We start from the raw sequence: 16030 nt of genomic DNA on the forward strand, positions 1-16030 counted from the left end.
ATAAACTTTATTTGTCCCCCCCCCCATCTCCCCAAGGGACTCAGGGCAGCTCAAACATGAATACATACAGTACAATACAAAATAATAAAATAAACAAATAATAATACATCACTCAATATAAAACAAACAAGATAAACCAAAACAATTTTGCTTTCACTTTCTGTTCTCTACAGACTATTTACATTTCTAAAGAAAGAGAACTTGGCCATTAACTAGTCTAAACAAATCAATACAAAACAATATAAAGAATTGTTGCTTGACAGTTGGTGATTCATGCTTTACATAATAACCTCTGGATTTTATGCCAAGGACCCAAAATGGCAAAATGGTTATGCCACTGATACAGACTATTTTTAATGATCTATACCTATGAACATTAAGAAAAGTGTTACAATACCTGTTGTACTACAGTATTTTCCAAAATAGGTAGTCTTTATTAGAAAAGACCAGAATTCAGAATGATATAATCATTAGTAAAGGAAATAGCTCAGTAACTTTCAACCTATGTTAACATGTTAATTGCTCTCTGGGTGCATCTATACTGTAGAATTAATGCAATTTAACATTTTAACTGTTGTGCTCAATGCTACAGAATCATGGCATTTGTAGTTTTTACAACGTCTTTAGTCTTTGCCACCAAAAAAGTGCTGATTCCTCAGTAAACTACAAATCCCATGACTCCATAAAACATCACTAGCAAATATTTCTCCTTATAACTGAATAATTTACAGTCATAACAGGAAAGACGTCAGTAGATTGTAAACCTCAGCAAATGGCTAGGAGAATATGTGCTCCTTCGGATATTTGTGTCCCAAACTATTTAAGACTTTAAAAATAAGTTTCATGTATTTGAATAGAATTTAATAAGCACTTTCCATTGCACATGGGATTGAATAAGCAGCCAATAAAGATATTTCAAAACTATAGCAATATGCTAACCTAGCTATGCTAATCCACATTCTGGCTGTATTGCAGATCCATTTGCTGACATTTTCAAGAGGAATCCTAGTTGCAAAAGGGAGCACCTTTTCTGAATTTTGGCTAGTTGGCCAGTCACTTCCATACGGTCTGATTGGGAGGTTTCAAAACATAGGATCACTAACTGTATGGAAGTGACTTGTCCTCGTAGACAACAAGTTAAACATTAGCCAACAATGTGATGCGGCAGCTAAAAAAGCCAACGGGATTCTGGCCTGCATCAATAGGAGTCTAGTGTCTAGATCTAGGGAAGTCATTCTTCCCCTCTATTCTGCCTTGGTCAGACCACACCTGGAATACTGTGTCCAATTCTGGGCACCACAATTTAAGGGAGATGTTGACAAGCTGGAAAGTGTCCAGAGGGGGGTAACTAAAATGATCAAGGGTCTGGAGAACAAGCCCTATGAGGAGCGGCTTAAAGAACTGGGCACATTTAGCCTGCAGAAGAGAAGGCTGAGTGGAGACATGATAGCCATGTATAAATATATGAGGAGATGTCATAGGGAGGAGAGAGCATGCTTGTGTTCTGCTGCCCTGGAGACTAGGACACAGAACAATGGCTTCAAACTGCAGGAAAGGAGATTCCACCTGTACATCAGGAAGAACTTCCTCACTGTGAGAGCTTTTCGGCAGTGGAACTCTCTCCCCCGGATTGTGGTGGAGGCTCCTTCTTTGGAGGCTTTTAAGCAGAGGCTGGATGGCCATCTGTCGGGATGCTTTGAATGCGATTTCCTGCTTCTTGGCAGGGGGTTAGACTGGATGGCCCATGAGGTCTTTGCCAACTCTATTATTCTATGTTTCTATGATTCTATGACTATCACTAGTCAATCCGCCAAAATTTAGAAAGGTGCTCCCTATGAACAATCTCATCTGGGCATATTATTATTATTATTATTATTATTATTATTATTATTATTATTATTATTATTATTATTATTTTATTATGACACAGCAAACAAGATAGATATGCTGGATTTCGTATTATTATTATTATTATTATTATTATTATTATTATTATTATTATTATTTAACTTCCTTTCCTCATGGCTTGAGGTGAGTTTACAATGTAGTTAAAATGCATAGGTAAAACAAAGGACCATAAAAATGCAAATATTAAAAACACATCAGAAAGATTAAAACACCAATACAAATAAAATATAGATCTTTCTTTGTGTCTTAAATTTAAGTTTAGCTGTGAAATCTCTTGCCGCAGGTCATTCTATAGTCCAGGGGCAGCCAATGAAAAGGTCCTCTGGGTGACAGGTGCCAACCCTCACTCTAGGAGTATTTCCCAAACAGTGAACCTGCTCTTTCAACAAGAATGTAACCCCACCCAGAACAAACATGAAATCCATTGACTCATAGTGCTTTCAACTTCACACGATTCTGGTTAGGTTTATTGGCCCTTGTCCAGCCAATTGTCAAATCCAGACACTGATTCAGCAACTCTGCAACCTCACCCAACTCAGATGACAAGCAGAATTACATCCAAGTTTCATCAGCAGGCTGATGGTCTCTCATTCAATATCTCTAGATGGCCTCACTATTTAGATATAACAAAGCACTTAGCCCACATGACCCTCTTCATTGGAGGGTCCACTACCTCCCTCATTCTCTTGCCTAATTTCATTGGGTTAAAAAAATGGAAGATTGATGCTATTAGAATTTGTTTTGTGCTGAATCTCTTATTCATGCCGAGTCATTTTGAGATTCTGTGCTGGGTGGTGTTGCTGTTGTGTGCCCTCAAAGTGCATTTTCTTGGCAATATTTGTATAGATACGGTTTTCCATTGCTTTCCTTTAAGACTGAGAAAATGACTTGCCCAAGATCACCCACTGGGTTTCTATGGCTGAGCAGAAATTTGATCCCAGATCTGCCAGAGTTCTAGTCCAGCACTCAAACAACTATGTCACACTGGCTCACTCATCAAGGAATGTTGCTACTGGAAAAGATGGTTTGTTTAGTTGGGAATGCATGACTTGTGCACACAAAGTTTCGAACAGCTGAAAATTGCCTTTGAATAAGATCTGGGATGGTTGTAAAAGTCTTGGGAATGGGCATCTGGTTACTCTTTATTCATAGCTTGCCAGTCCACTAGCTGGACTTATGTATATGTTCTTTCTTATTATTAGGTTGTTTATCATTCCAGTTTGTTGAAGCCCCTCAGCCACTATTATTAATACTTTTACACAACCACTTGCTTTCCTAGAAAGCACTGGGCAAACTGTTTGAAATGGAAAGCCCTTGCACTGGATGTTAGCATAGCTAAGGTGTGCAAACATACTGCGTAGTATTGCAACTATTTTTGCCCATTATAGGCTGGCAGTCCAGAGAAGTCTGTCAGCTTTCCTTGACAGTGGGTTTTTGCAGTGAGAATGTGATGTGTAATTGTTGCTCTTTTTTCCCTTGTTTTTCTCAGCTTATGAAGGCACATGACCTTTCCATCATGCTTTGCATTCTTGCCAAATAATTCCTTCATCACCTTGAATGCTGTACAAACATGACATATGCTTCCTTGACATCTTATTTTCTGCTGTTTCCTAAAAACAGAACAATACACCTGTCTCTGAAGTCAATCACTGTCAACCATGACAAAGACAACAACATTCTTTCTTGGCTATGAAAGCAATGTGTCAACACTATTAGTCATACTGTGGCCAAATATGGCCCCATTGCTTGACGCTAATGTGCCAAATAAAATCATTATCAAGCACAAAAGCATGGAGATTGAGAATTACTAAAAACAGAGACTGATACAGCAGTTTTTCAAAATCACAGTCACAAGTATATTTTTGGTCTAAGCAAAAGCGGGTGCATTTTACTTCCTACTAATGAATATGTTACCAGATCCAAAAGCCAAAGGAGCAAGCAAGCAAGGATCTATATTAACCCAGAACTTCTGAGTCTTCTTACATCTCAAAAGGGGCCCTTCTGTAACCATAAAAGGACAACTGTATATTGTCAAGAGCTGATGCAGTCAAAGGAGAATATTACTGAAGATTTGATGTTAGATACAGAAGTGTTTGGGAATATGCAATGATATCAACTTATACTATAGTTGAAGTGCTTACATCGTTCTGTTCTGTATATTTGTGCAAAAGAAAGCTCTATAATAGGTCTGAACATGTAATTAAAATATAGTAATAACTGTGTCTTCAGGAAATTATTAGGAACAGGACCAGCTAGCGCATGACTTCTCTCACAATGGAATAGACTGATTGCCGGCCATTCAGTAAGTTCTCAGGTTTGTCTTGATATGGTTCACTTCAGTATTTTATTTTTCTAACATGCTAATTGGATTTGCCATGGTCTAACACGAATCTATGCAAATTAGAAGTTCGCTTCGCACTATGCTGCCTTAAACAGTTTCACCAGAATGAAGTGGCATAGTGTTGAGGAGTCGGGCTGTACAATTTAAAGCTGCAGGTTTCTGAAGCGTGTGTTACAATGAATAGGCTCTATCTCATTAGGCAACGTGAGATGGTGTCTTCAGGCAGCTGATTTTGATTGTCGTAGAAGGGCATCAAATTGTCTATTAGTGAATTAATTTCTGTATTTGTACTGATCAGAAAAAGGACTTGTGTGTGTGTATGTGCATGTGTCAGAAGGAAAAAGGTGGATCACCCCCTTTTTGACTACTGGATATTCATTTTATCTGACTGGAGACAAGAAAATGCTTTGCACTGGCTCTGGTGTTATATCTTTGAATATCTGTCAATGACAAACAAAATCTCTACAATTAGAAAAAATGTAGGATGAGATCCTCATTGAGAGATATACATGTATAATTTTATTTATTTTATTTTACAGCATTTATATTCCCCCCTTCTCACCCCGAAGGGTACTCAGGGCAGATCACATTACACATATAGGCAAACATTCAATGCCTTTTTAACATAGGACAAAGACAAACAACATAGCTCCGAGCGGGCCTCGAACTCATGACCTCCTGGTCAGAGTGATTCATTGCAGTTAATTGCAGCTGGTTTGCTCTCCCGTCTGCGCCACAGCTTTGTTATAGCTTTGTAGTCAAAGCTATAACATAGCTTTGACTACAGATCCTATCCCCATCTCTAAACCCATCATGTAATGTGACACAGTCCCCTCGAACACAGCCATTACTGTGTTATCAGAGAGCAAGGGAATGAGCAGGAACACATCCAGTTATTTTCCTACAGCTGAATGCACTGTGACAGACATCTAAGCAGTGGTTCCCAACCTTTGGTCCTTCAAGTGTTTTGGACTTCAGCTCCCACAATTCCTAACAGCTCATAAGATGGCTGGGATTTCTGGGAGTTGAAATCCAAAACATCTGAGATCTCTGGGCTTTCTGCAGATGACAGCCTCATAGCATCTTCAAGTTGTTTCAAACTTATGGTGACCCTAAGGCAATCCCGGCGTGGGTTTTCTGGAGCTGAGAGTGTGTGAGTCATCCAAGGTCACTCATTCCATAGCCATGCAAGGAATCAACCACTGGTCTCCAGAGTTATAGCCCCAAACTCACACCACTATACCACACTAGACACATGAAGAACCTCAGGTTATCAGGAGCAGAAGGCTGATCATACGGAGCAGTATCCGCAGACTATTGAATGGAAAAATAGAATTGTCAGCATTCCAGGTGTATTATTTTAAGTTCTCAAAAACTGAAATGCTTCCAGTGTTTTATTACTGTGCTTTATAACTAGGGACCATTTTATATTACACAATTATATCATTATGCTTCCCCTTAAGCTGCCATAGCAACAACCTGTGGAACCTTCAGATCTGTAATTTGTTGAGGGAAGGACTAGAGTTCCCTGTCATGAGAATTGTCCATACTGCTCCTGAAATAGCAGACCTCAGAACCGCATTGATTATTTTCATGGCACTTAAAATGAAACCATAGCTCTACAATTGTGTAGTGTGAAAGTTTGATCTCTATAGTTTTTGATGGTTTACTACCTAACCTATCTTAATATTAAATAGCTTTTAAAACTGTGGCTTAGATAAGCAGTGGGCAAAATTATTTTGGTTGGCTTGACAACTGAGGCTGGACAGCTGGTGTAATGGGGATGTAATGGGGAGGCATTCCTCTCCCAGACTCAGTTTAGATTCCCAGAGTAGCTATCATATATATATACTCACAGTGTTCCCTCACTACTTCGCAGTTCACTTTTTGCAGATTTGATGTTTTGCGGTTTTTCAATAAACTCTAAAAGACTATTATAAATCATAAAAGGAGCCCCGGTGGCGAAGTGCGTTAAAGCACTGAGCTGGAGACCAAAAGGTCCGAGGTTCAAACCCCGGGAGCGGCGGGAGCAGCCGTTGTTAGCTCCAGCTCCTGACAACCTAGCAGTTCGAAAACATGCCAATGTGAGTAGATCAATAGGTACCACTCCGGCAGGAAGGTAACGGCGCTCCATGCAGTCATGCCGGCCACATGACCTTGGAGGTGTCAACGAACAACGCCAGCTCTTCGGCTTAGAAATGGAGATGAGCACCAACCCCCAGAGTCAGACATGACTGGACTTAACGTCAGGGGAAAACCTTTTACAACCTAAATAATAAAAATTTACAGCCTAAGGAAGGGAGGAAGGAGAAGCCAAAGGGAGAGAAAAGGAGCCCAAGTGGCAACAGGAGGAGAAGGAGGTGATTTATCAACACACAATTAGTTTATAAAGAATTAAAATAGTGTATAACTACTAAAATAATGTATAAATATAGCATCCCCACTTCACTGATTTTCACTTATTGTGGGTGGTCCTGGAACCTAACCCCTGCAATAAGTGAAGGAACGCTGTATATGTACAGTAGAATCTTACTTATCCAACACTCGCTCATCCAACGCTCTGGATTATCCAACGCAGTCTGTCTTTTAGTAGTCAATGTTTTTGTAGTCAATCCTTTCAATACATTGTGATGTTTTGGTGCTAAATTCGTAAATACAGTAATTACTACATAACATTGCTGTGTATTAAACTGCTTTTTCTGTCAAATTTGTTGTCAAACATGATGTTTTGGTGCTTAATTTGTAAAATCATAATGTAATTTGATGTTTAATAGGCTTTTCCTTAATCCCTCCTTATTATCCAACATATTCACTTATCCAACGTTCTGCCACCCCGTTTATGTTGGATAAGTGAAACTCTACTGTATATTGTTACGGGGCAGAAACAAAAGGAAAACGAAAGCAAGCACAATGACTGTGCAGCTTTCATTTTCATGTTGCTTCTCATTTCCTACGAAAATGTCATCATGCATTTTGTGTAGACAAACGGTCCAAATGAAACAATAGCATGAAGGAAATGAAGGGAAAATTTTCACGCACATCTCTAGTATACAGTAGAATCTCACTTATCCAAAACTCGCTTATCCAACATTCTGGATTATCCAACGCATTTTTGTAGTCAATGTTTTTAATACATCGTGATATTTTGGTGCTAAATTCGTAAACACAGTAATTACTACATAGCATTACTGTGTATTGAACTACTTTTTCTGCCAAATTTGTTGTCTAACATGATGTTTTGGTGCTTCATTTGTAAAATCATAACCTGATTTGATGTTTAATAGGCTTTTCCTTAATCTTTCCTTATTATCCAACATATTCACTTATCCAACGTTCTGCTGGCCCGTTTACGTTGGATAAGCGAGACTCTATTGTAGATGCTATCGAAAAAGTAGATGTTTTTCCCAAGTTGAAATGAAACCATAGCTCTACCATTGTTTAATGTGAACAGGCCCTTATATTTTTAATACTGATGCCCTTCAAAGCTTTCTCTGACTCTTGCTGAACCACCCCTTTTTTTGTTCACTGAAGCTTTAAAGAACCGGTTTTTAAAGTGGCATTCAGTGTCAATTAAACATTGAATTAGCTTTGTTATGAAATGAAACTGAACCTTAACAGGCCACAGGTGTTACAATACTTTCTGCTGATGACAAATCACAGGTTCTGCCAAGGTGTAGACAGCTAAGAACTTATAGCACTGACATATTTTTGGAATTTGAAAGCTAGACAAGTAATGGCAGGCTCTAAACTTTGCCAATCTTCTACATTTATTGCCAGTGTTATAATGTTATAATAAGCCAATGCTAAATAAGCTTTGTTATTTTTATGCTATGACCTGTGTGATTTCATTAAGAAGCTATGTTAGTAGCAATGAGTTTGCATGTTATAAAAGCGCTTTGCATTTGCTCAGAATTCCTGGTTGCACTTTTTAAAGGGTACTTCAGTTTCCTCATACAAAGGGAATTTAGTTACAGTTTTTAGGACTGTACAGATATAGGGGTTAGAGCCTAAATTATGTACCTCTGTGCATTTTAGTCCAAGGAGAGCACAGCTTGGATTTTTATTTTTTTAGACTACAACTCTAATAGCTGCTATCCAAAAAGTAAATTTTTCTGAGTTCTGCAGGTATCAGACCCCTCCAACAGTCCCCTCTGACACAGCCATTACTGTATTATCAGAGAGCAAGGGAATGAGCAGGAGCACATCCAGTTATTTTCTTGCAGCTGGATGTAGGAAATAATAATAATTATTATCATTATTTCTCAGATCAAAAACTGCAATTTGAAGACCATAAATGTGCATCCATATCTGAGAGAAGAAATATTTAGTGGTGGAAAAAGAAGTTATAGTTTTTGTAAAGTTGCTGTTTTTATGGCTACTATTCTTGTTTCTTAAGCACACCTTACATTTAGTCACATAAATATCAGTTCTAGAAAGAAAATACTTCAAATTACCCAGTAATTATGTGTTTTTGAAGGAAGATGACTTTATTATATATTCTAGGAGCAGAATAATATTTCACATTCAATACATTGTCTGATGCAAGAAGAACTTTCGGGCAGTTTTAGGGCCCATTCACACTAAAGAATTACAGCACTGTTATTCTACTTTAATGACCATAGTTCTGTTCTCTGGAATTTTAACATTTTAAAGGGGAGCATTTATGCTTTCCAGCACAGAGCTCCTCATAAGATGCAGCGACGGTCGCTAAAGTTGAAAAATGCCCTTATTTGTTAATGACCTCTCTGATGTTTGCTGGTAGACTATCTAGCATATCTTGCTATTATATAACTTTTTAAATTCTAGCTCAGGTAAGGTGGGGCACCTTTGTTTACAAAGTAGTGGAAAAATAACTCCCATTAGTTTAAAAAAATTAGCTTGTCAATTTTCCAGAAGATTACTTTTCAACAAAGGCATCAAGACTTTGAAAAGAGTTTTTGCTTTCTTAATGGCACTAAGCCAAGATTTTATCAAGGAGTTGTAAAAGGCAGCATTGGAGAAGTCTGGCTGTAAATAGCATGGATTTTATCCTTGCATCATTTATCCCTAATAGCCTCTTATAAAAACTGGAAACCAGTATTACAGAATACTGAATACCTTTGGGTTGAATTAGATATTCTTGGATTTATAAAGTTATTAATGATTCATGTATTTACTGTCTTTTCTTTTGCAATGTACTAGTTGTTTAATGTTGCAATAACAATAAAGCTAAATATAACTAATTGGGAAATATGCGGCATCTTTACAAATGATTATAATATAAACCACAGTTACTGCCTTCAGTACGGCATACAGGAAGTTAACACCCTGCTTAAATGCCTAAATTTGCCACCCACATGAAATGCCTTTGTTTCAGCACCATAGAAGAGAAATATAAAGCACACCCTACAACTGTCCCAGTTAGTCCTCTGTTCTCCCACATTTCAAGTTGCTTTTAAACTGCTCCAGTTTCGCTCTCTTCTTTCTACTTTCCCCAGTTTTCCTCAAATGATTTTTAGAGGTGTGCATGATGCCAAAAATCCAGTTCGGTTGTACAGTAGAGTCTCACTTATCCAACGTAAACGGGCCGGCAGAACGTTGTATAAGCGAATATGTTGGATAATAAGGAGAGATTAAGGAAAAGCCTATTAAACATCAAATTAGGTTATGATTTTACAAATTAAGCACCAAAACATCATGTTATACAACAAATTTGACAGAAAAAGTAGTTCAATACACAGTAATGCTATGTAGTAATTACTGTATTTACAAATTTAGCACCAAAATATCACGATGTATTGAAAACATTGATTAGAAAAATGCATTGGATAATCCAGAACGTTGGATAAGCGAGTGTTGGATAAGTAAGACTCTACTGTATTTACAAAATTTGAGTGACCCCTGTTTTGCCTCTAAAGTGTTGTGAAAAATTCTGAAGGGGTCTGTGTTATATCTAATATCCAAAAATTTTATTAGTTTTTCGTTCTGTTATTCGCCTATTCGTGCCAATGGGGACACTTCTGGGGCTCTTCTCTCCCTCATTTTTAGGGCTATAGAGATGAAACTTGCTACATTTGTAGCACACTTGTAAGCCCCCTCCTCAAGTTTCAGAACGTTTCACTCATCCACGGATTTTTAGGAAATTTTTGAATTTACAAGAACTATCCCCTTGAATTTCTCTGCAATGACAAAACATTACCAGGGTATCTCTCCCTGAGTTTCAGAAAGATTTTAAGGTTTTTTTTGGTTTTGTTTTTTTAAGTTTTGTTCTCTTTCTCTTCTAACTCTACAAAACACAGACTGGGAGAGGGGACATTTTGCAGATCCTGAGCTTAGACTCTTGCATCGTTTTTTTTTTTTCCTGAATGGCATATCAATAAAGCTGATATGGCTGGCTGGTTCAAGGCAGCACCACATATAGGTCCAGGGAGAAGGACGATTAATGACGGCATCGCATATTAGGCCAGGGAGAAGGACACAATGTAAGGGAGGCAAACTAAAGAAAAAATCAACTCCTAGCTAGTCGTTTGCTACCCTAGATCTCCAGCTCTCTCCTAGCTTGCTCGCAATGGTGACCAAGGAAACGCAAGAAGTGCCTCCTCCCTTCTCCTCTCCCTCACCCAATAGGCTGAGGAGAGCATGTGACATAAAAAGTTTACTTGCACCGCTCAGTAGATTTTGCTCACGCTGAAGAAGAAGCTGGCTCACTGAGACTAACGAGAGTAACAAACTTCATACAAAATCTCCATAGATGGCTGTTTTAATTTGTTTGTGTGTGGGGGGGCAGCATGGTGCTGGATTCGGAACATGGGTTATAAGTATGGATTTACCTAATCATTTATGACCCGGAGCTGGATTTTTGCACAGCCCTACTGATTTTAATTGCTGCAAACTAAAGGCACGTCTACACTGTAGAATTAATGCAGTTGACACCACTTTGACTGCCATGGCTACATGCTATGGAATTGTGAAAGTTGTAGTTTGGTGAGGCATCAGCATTCTTTGGCAGAGAAAGTTGAAGGCCTAGCAAAACTACCATTCCCAGGATTCCATAGCATTGAGTCAAGGTAGTTAAAATGGTGTCAAACTTCACTGATTCTGCAATGCAGATGCATCTTGAGTTCAAAGTACAAAGTAGTATATACTTAATAAATTCATCAAGAGTAAAGGAAAGAAAGAATTATGCCCTTCCCCCTAGGATGAGGAAAAGGCAAACTGCTGCAGCCTCTCCTATCTAGTGTGTTCTGTCTTATTACCTGTAAAAAACCTTTGATGTCTTAACCCCAGAAAAAAAACCCTGATGTTCATTGTTCACGTACATATCAGATTTCATCTTACAGATTCCCCTGGTGGCCTTAATATTATCATGGCGTCGTTGGCAAATAAATTAACTTTGATTTCTTCCCTGCCTAATTTGAATCTTTATATTCTTTTTTCCTTTCTAATTAAATAAGCTAAAAGTTATGTTGCCATGGCAAATAAACTAAGGGAGAGAGGACAACGTTGTTTTGTTCCACCTTTGATCTTGATAGGTCTTGATTTGGATCCATTGTCTATTTTTTCTGCCTGATTATTTTTATATAATTCTGTTATTACCTCACAAAATTTCTTTCCCAGTTTAAAGTTTTCACAGACTTGCACTCTTAAGAGATTTTAAGAGATGCAAATATCAAGGATAACTTCTCTTAGAATCCAAGGATCCATCTACATTGTAGGATTAATACAGTTTGACACCACTTTAACTGCCATGCCTCAATGCTATGAAATCATAAGAATTGTAGTTTTAAGAGGTCTTTAGCTTTCTCTGCCAAGGGGAAGTGGTGCCTCACCAAACTACAAATCCCAGGATTCCAAAGTTGGCAGTTAAAGTAGTCTCAAACTGCATTAATTCAACAGTGCAGATGCACCCATAATTTAACTAGTTCTATGGTTAAGAGGAGTGTGTAGCATTGTGATGTTTTAAGAGAGTCATTATAAGTAACTTGAAACATCAAAAAGCGAAAAAATTAAAAAACAAACTTCTCAATTATATAAAAATGAAGAGTTAATTGTTAACCTTCTAACAATGGCAATTAAGTTAATGGGGGAACTTGAAACTGTAATTAGACACTTTAGGAAATTGTAATTAATCACTTAAAAACTGTAATTAATCATGTTAACTTTCTAAGCTCTGTAAATCTGAACACATACTTAGCAGTCTAAAAAGCTCAATAAATTAAGAGGGCTTTTAAAGCATTAGCTCCAGCTTCTAGAATTCTTCCTGTGGCATATTTTCCTGAGACTTTCTGTACTGAAATCTTTTTATATACATTATTAGATTTAAAGTGTGACATAATTCCACTCCCCCTAGTTTTGTTTTTATATGTTTTGATGCTGCAATTTTGGATTATTTCTGTTGTGTTTTCATCTATACATGAACGGTACACAGCTTGCCTGAAGAAAGTGATTTTGTGTCATATCACAGGTACTTTTCAATCCCTTCAGATTTATAATGCCATCCATAAGGTAAGAATGGGTGGTGTTCAATAACTGATAAAAAAGTTGGTAGTTCTATAGTGTTTTGTAGGATAACATAAGATGGTCACTCAGAAGTCTATATAAGGATTGAATGACAGGTGTAAATGGTTATATAAATAAATAAATAAATGGTTATATAGAAAATATTTGCCCATAGATCAGGCAAGGGCAAACTTCGGTCCTCCAGGTGTTTTGGACTTCAACTCTCACAATTTCCAACAGCCAGCTGTTAGGAATTATGGGAGTTGAAGTCCAAAACACCTGCAGAACTGAAATTTGCCCATGCCTGCTGTAGAGAATGATTGGTTAAAACAATGAGAGTGGACAATGCTGCTGAACTATGAGATGAATGTAAGCATAGAAAGGGTTAGAAGAGAAATGTTTGGTTTTTGGCCTGAGCTGAAAGGAAGGAGCTGAAAGGAGTGAGAGGACCTCATCACATTAGTGAGGATATGTAGGGTGATTCGCCAGCCTCTGTAATGAATCTACAAAGCAGCGGGGCAATCCTGGCACCCACAGCGACACTTCTCCATCATATATGAGGAAGCATCGCTATGCGCCTTCCCCGCTCGCTGGCCCTGTTGTTCTCAATGGAACACTGGAAGCCTCCTGTGTTCTGAGCGAAGCGTCGTAAGATGCTTGCACCACAGTTGATCGACGGAGCCCTGCCAAAAGTTAGTGTGTGTCATGTGATGGACAGCGTGGGGCTTTGTGGATAAAGTGTGCTGCAAGCTTGCAAGGACAGGCATGATGAAGTCAAAAACTGGAAGGAACAGTTGCATTAGGTAGCTACCTAATGTATCTAATAGGAGCCTCCGGTGGCCTAGGGGATAAAAGCCTTGTGACTTGAAGGTTGGGTTGCTGACCTGAAAGCTGCCAGGTTCAAATCCCACCCGGGGAGAGCGCGGATGATCTCCCTCTTTCAGCTCCAGCTCCATGCGGGGACATGAGAGAAGCCTCCCACAAGGATGGTAAAACATCAAAAACATCCGGTCGTCCCCTGGGCAACGTCCTTGCAGACGGCCAATTCTCTCACTCCAGAAGCAACTCCAGTTGCTCCTGACACGAAAAAAATGTATCTAATTTTGTTCCACGTTTGATCTTGAATGTGATCAAATTTTCTTTATCAGTAGTATACTGTGGTTAAAGAAACTGTCACCACAAGTGTTTACATCCTTGAAAACTTAAAGTAACACAATGTCCATGTAAATTAAATTATACATATTATTTAACATTATGATGTGTACTGCCTGTTGGATACAGTACTGGGGGAGACTTACAGCATTCCTCTCAAATAAGAATTCTCCCCGCTGAAACCTTTCTTCAATCACCATTGAAGTGATTGGGAATTTCAGCTGTGCATTTAGAAATACAGTTTCAGTAGCCAAAGAACAAGGAGGAGGAGGAGGAGGAGGATAGGGCCAGGCATAGCAAATCGAAGAGTTCTAGGTATTAATTGTTTTCAGTGTCTTGCCTCTACAATGCAAAACATTTGGGGACTGAAGGAAAATTTCCCGCAAGGACACAGGATTTTTATTTGAAGGGGCAATGTTTTCCCTACAGCAAAACTGAACCACTTGATCACTATTTCCAGTGTTAGACTAAACAACCTTATAGAAAGGCTTTGCAGAAATTAATCCGGAGGGGATTTAATGCTTGCAACACCCTAAAAATAGTGTATGGAAGTAAAGTGGTCATTGTTAGCAGGGTAACTACCATAGTGGGATTGTCACAATCAGCTTGTTTGGCTACTTGTTTTAGGGCCTGTAATGAATTATTTCTAGGTTATGTAAGTAAAACTAATGACATACCAATAGATCATCAAGCTATTCTGGTATATTAACAACCAAGGGTGACTGTGCAATGTTGACATAAGGATTGCCTTCTGTGCTTAGATCAAGGTTCATAAAGTCTAGTCTTCCATTACCAGCAACCAAATAAATTAAGCAGTTTTCCTACACCAAATTGTATTATGTTAAATTTTATATGGGGCATTGTAGGTCTAGGTTTTGATGATGACAAAAATAAGAGCAAAATAGAAATCCAGACCCCTAAATACAATAAAATCATAGCAATAAAGCCTGCGATCTTTAAAATTATCTTAGTGTTGTCCTAAAAGATAGCAAAGTCAGTACAAGGCAACTCTAGCTAGGGAGGGAATTCTGATAATGGGGTGCTGTCATGCAAAAGGTTATCTCCCCTTGTCTCACACCTCAGAAAACGGGGCTTTCTAGAAGAGAACTGCTAAATTTGCCTGTCTGCACAGACCTGATGATATGAGAGAAGGAAATTCTTTCAAGTATCAGGGTTACTCCCAAAGGTGTTTGATTAGATGCTAATGCTGAAGACTTTGCCTAGCAGCTTTATCATTAACATATGTCTATAGTAACTATATATGGTATAATGGAATAAAATTTTATCAGGTATTTCTTCTCTCTAATGTATTTTTACATTTGACAAGTCTGCTGTTAAGCAGTGCCATGATAGCTTTCTTAAAGGTGTGCCAAGGGATAACTAAAGCTCTCCAATATGTCACATTATCTCTGTGTGACCTGAGTTATAGTCATATTTTGGTGAAGGTGAAAAATGGCAAATGACTGACTTGCATTGTAGCATTTGTAACCTTTATAAAAACAGTGCAATTTTACATAAAGTAGTTTTAATTCACAGAACTTCAGAATTAATTAAGGTAGAATATTTTTTATCATCAGACAACATTCTAGAGAATATAAGAAATAGCTATCCATAAGTCAGAAAAATATTTGTAAATGCATAGTTTTAAACTGATATGAAAAATGTATCCCTAAATTTTAAATCTACCTATATAGATTCAAATAAACACATACATTCCAGCTATATGAAATGCAGTCCATCCTGTTCTGTCTCCAACAGTAATTAGCAGGAAGATGCTTCCAAGAAGGTCACAAGTAGTTAAGAAAGGCAACAACTGGGCTATTGCTACCCGCTACTTCAAAATTCAAAACCTACTGCCTTTGAACATGGAGTTCTGGACTTGTGCAACGTGCTTTACATTGGGCTACCTTTGTACCAAGTTCAGAAACTCCAGTTGGTTCAAAATACGGCAGCCAAATTGGTTACAGCTGTGGTTCTCAACCTGTGGGTCCCCAGATGTTTTGGCCTTCAACACCCAGAAATCCTAACACCTGGTAAACTGGTTGGGATATCTGGCAGTTGTAGGCCAAAACACCTGGGGACCCACAGGTCGAGAACCACTGGGTTACAGGAACATCTAGGAGTGAGCACATCACACCCATACTAAAGTCA

Source organism: Anolis carolinensis, chromosome 2 (genome assembly GCF_035594765.1).
Source record: "Anolis carolinensis isolate JA03-04 chromosome 2, rAnoCar3.1.pri, whole genome shotgun sequence".
In the NCBI taxonomy this organism is placed as follows: domain Eukaryota; kingdom Metazoa; phylum Chordata; class Lepidosauria; order Squamata; family Dactyloidae; genus Anolis; species Anolis carolinensis.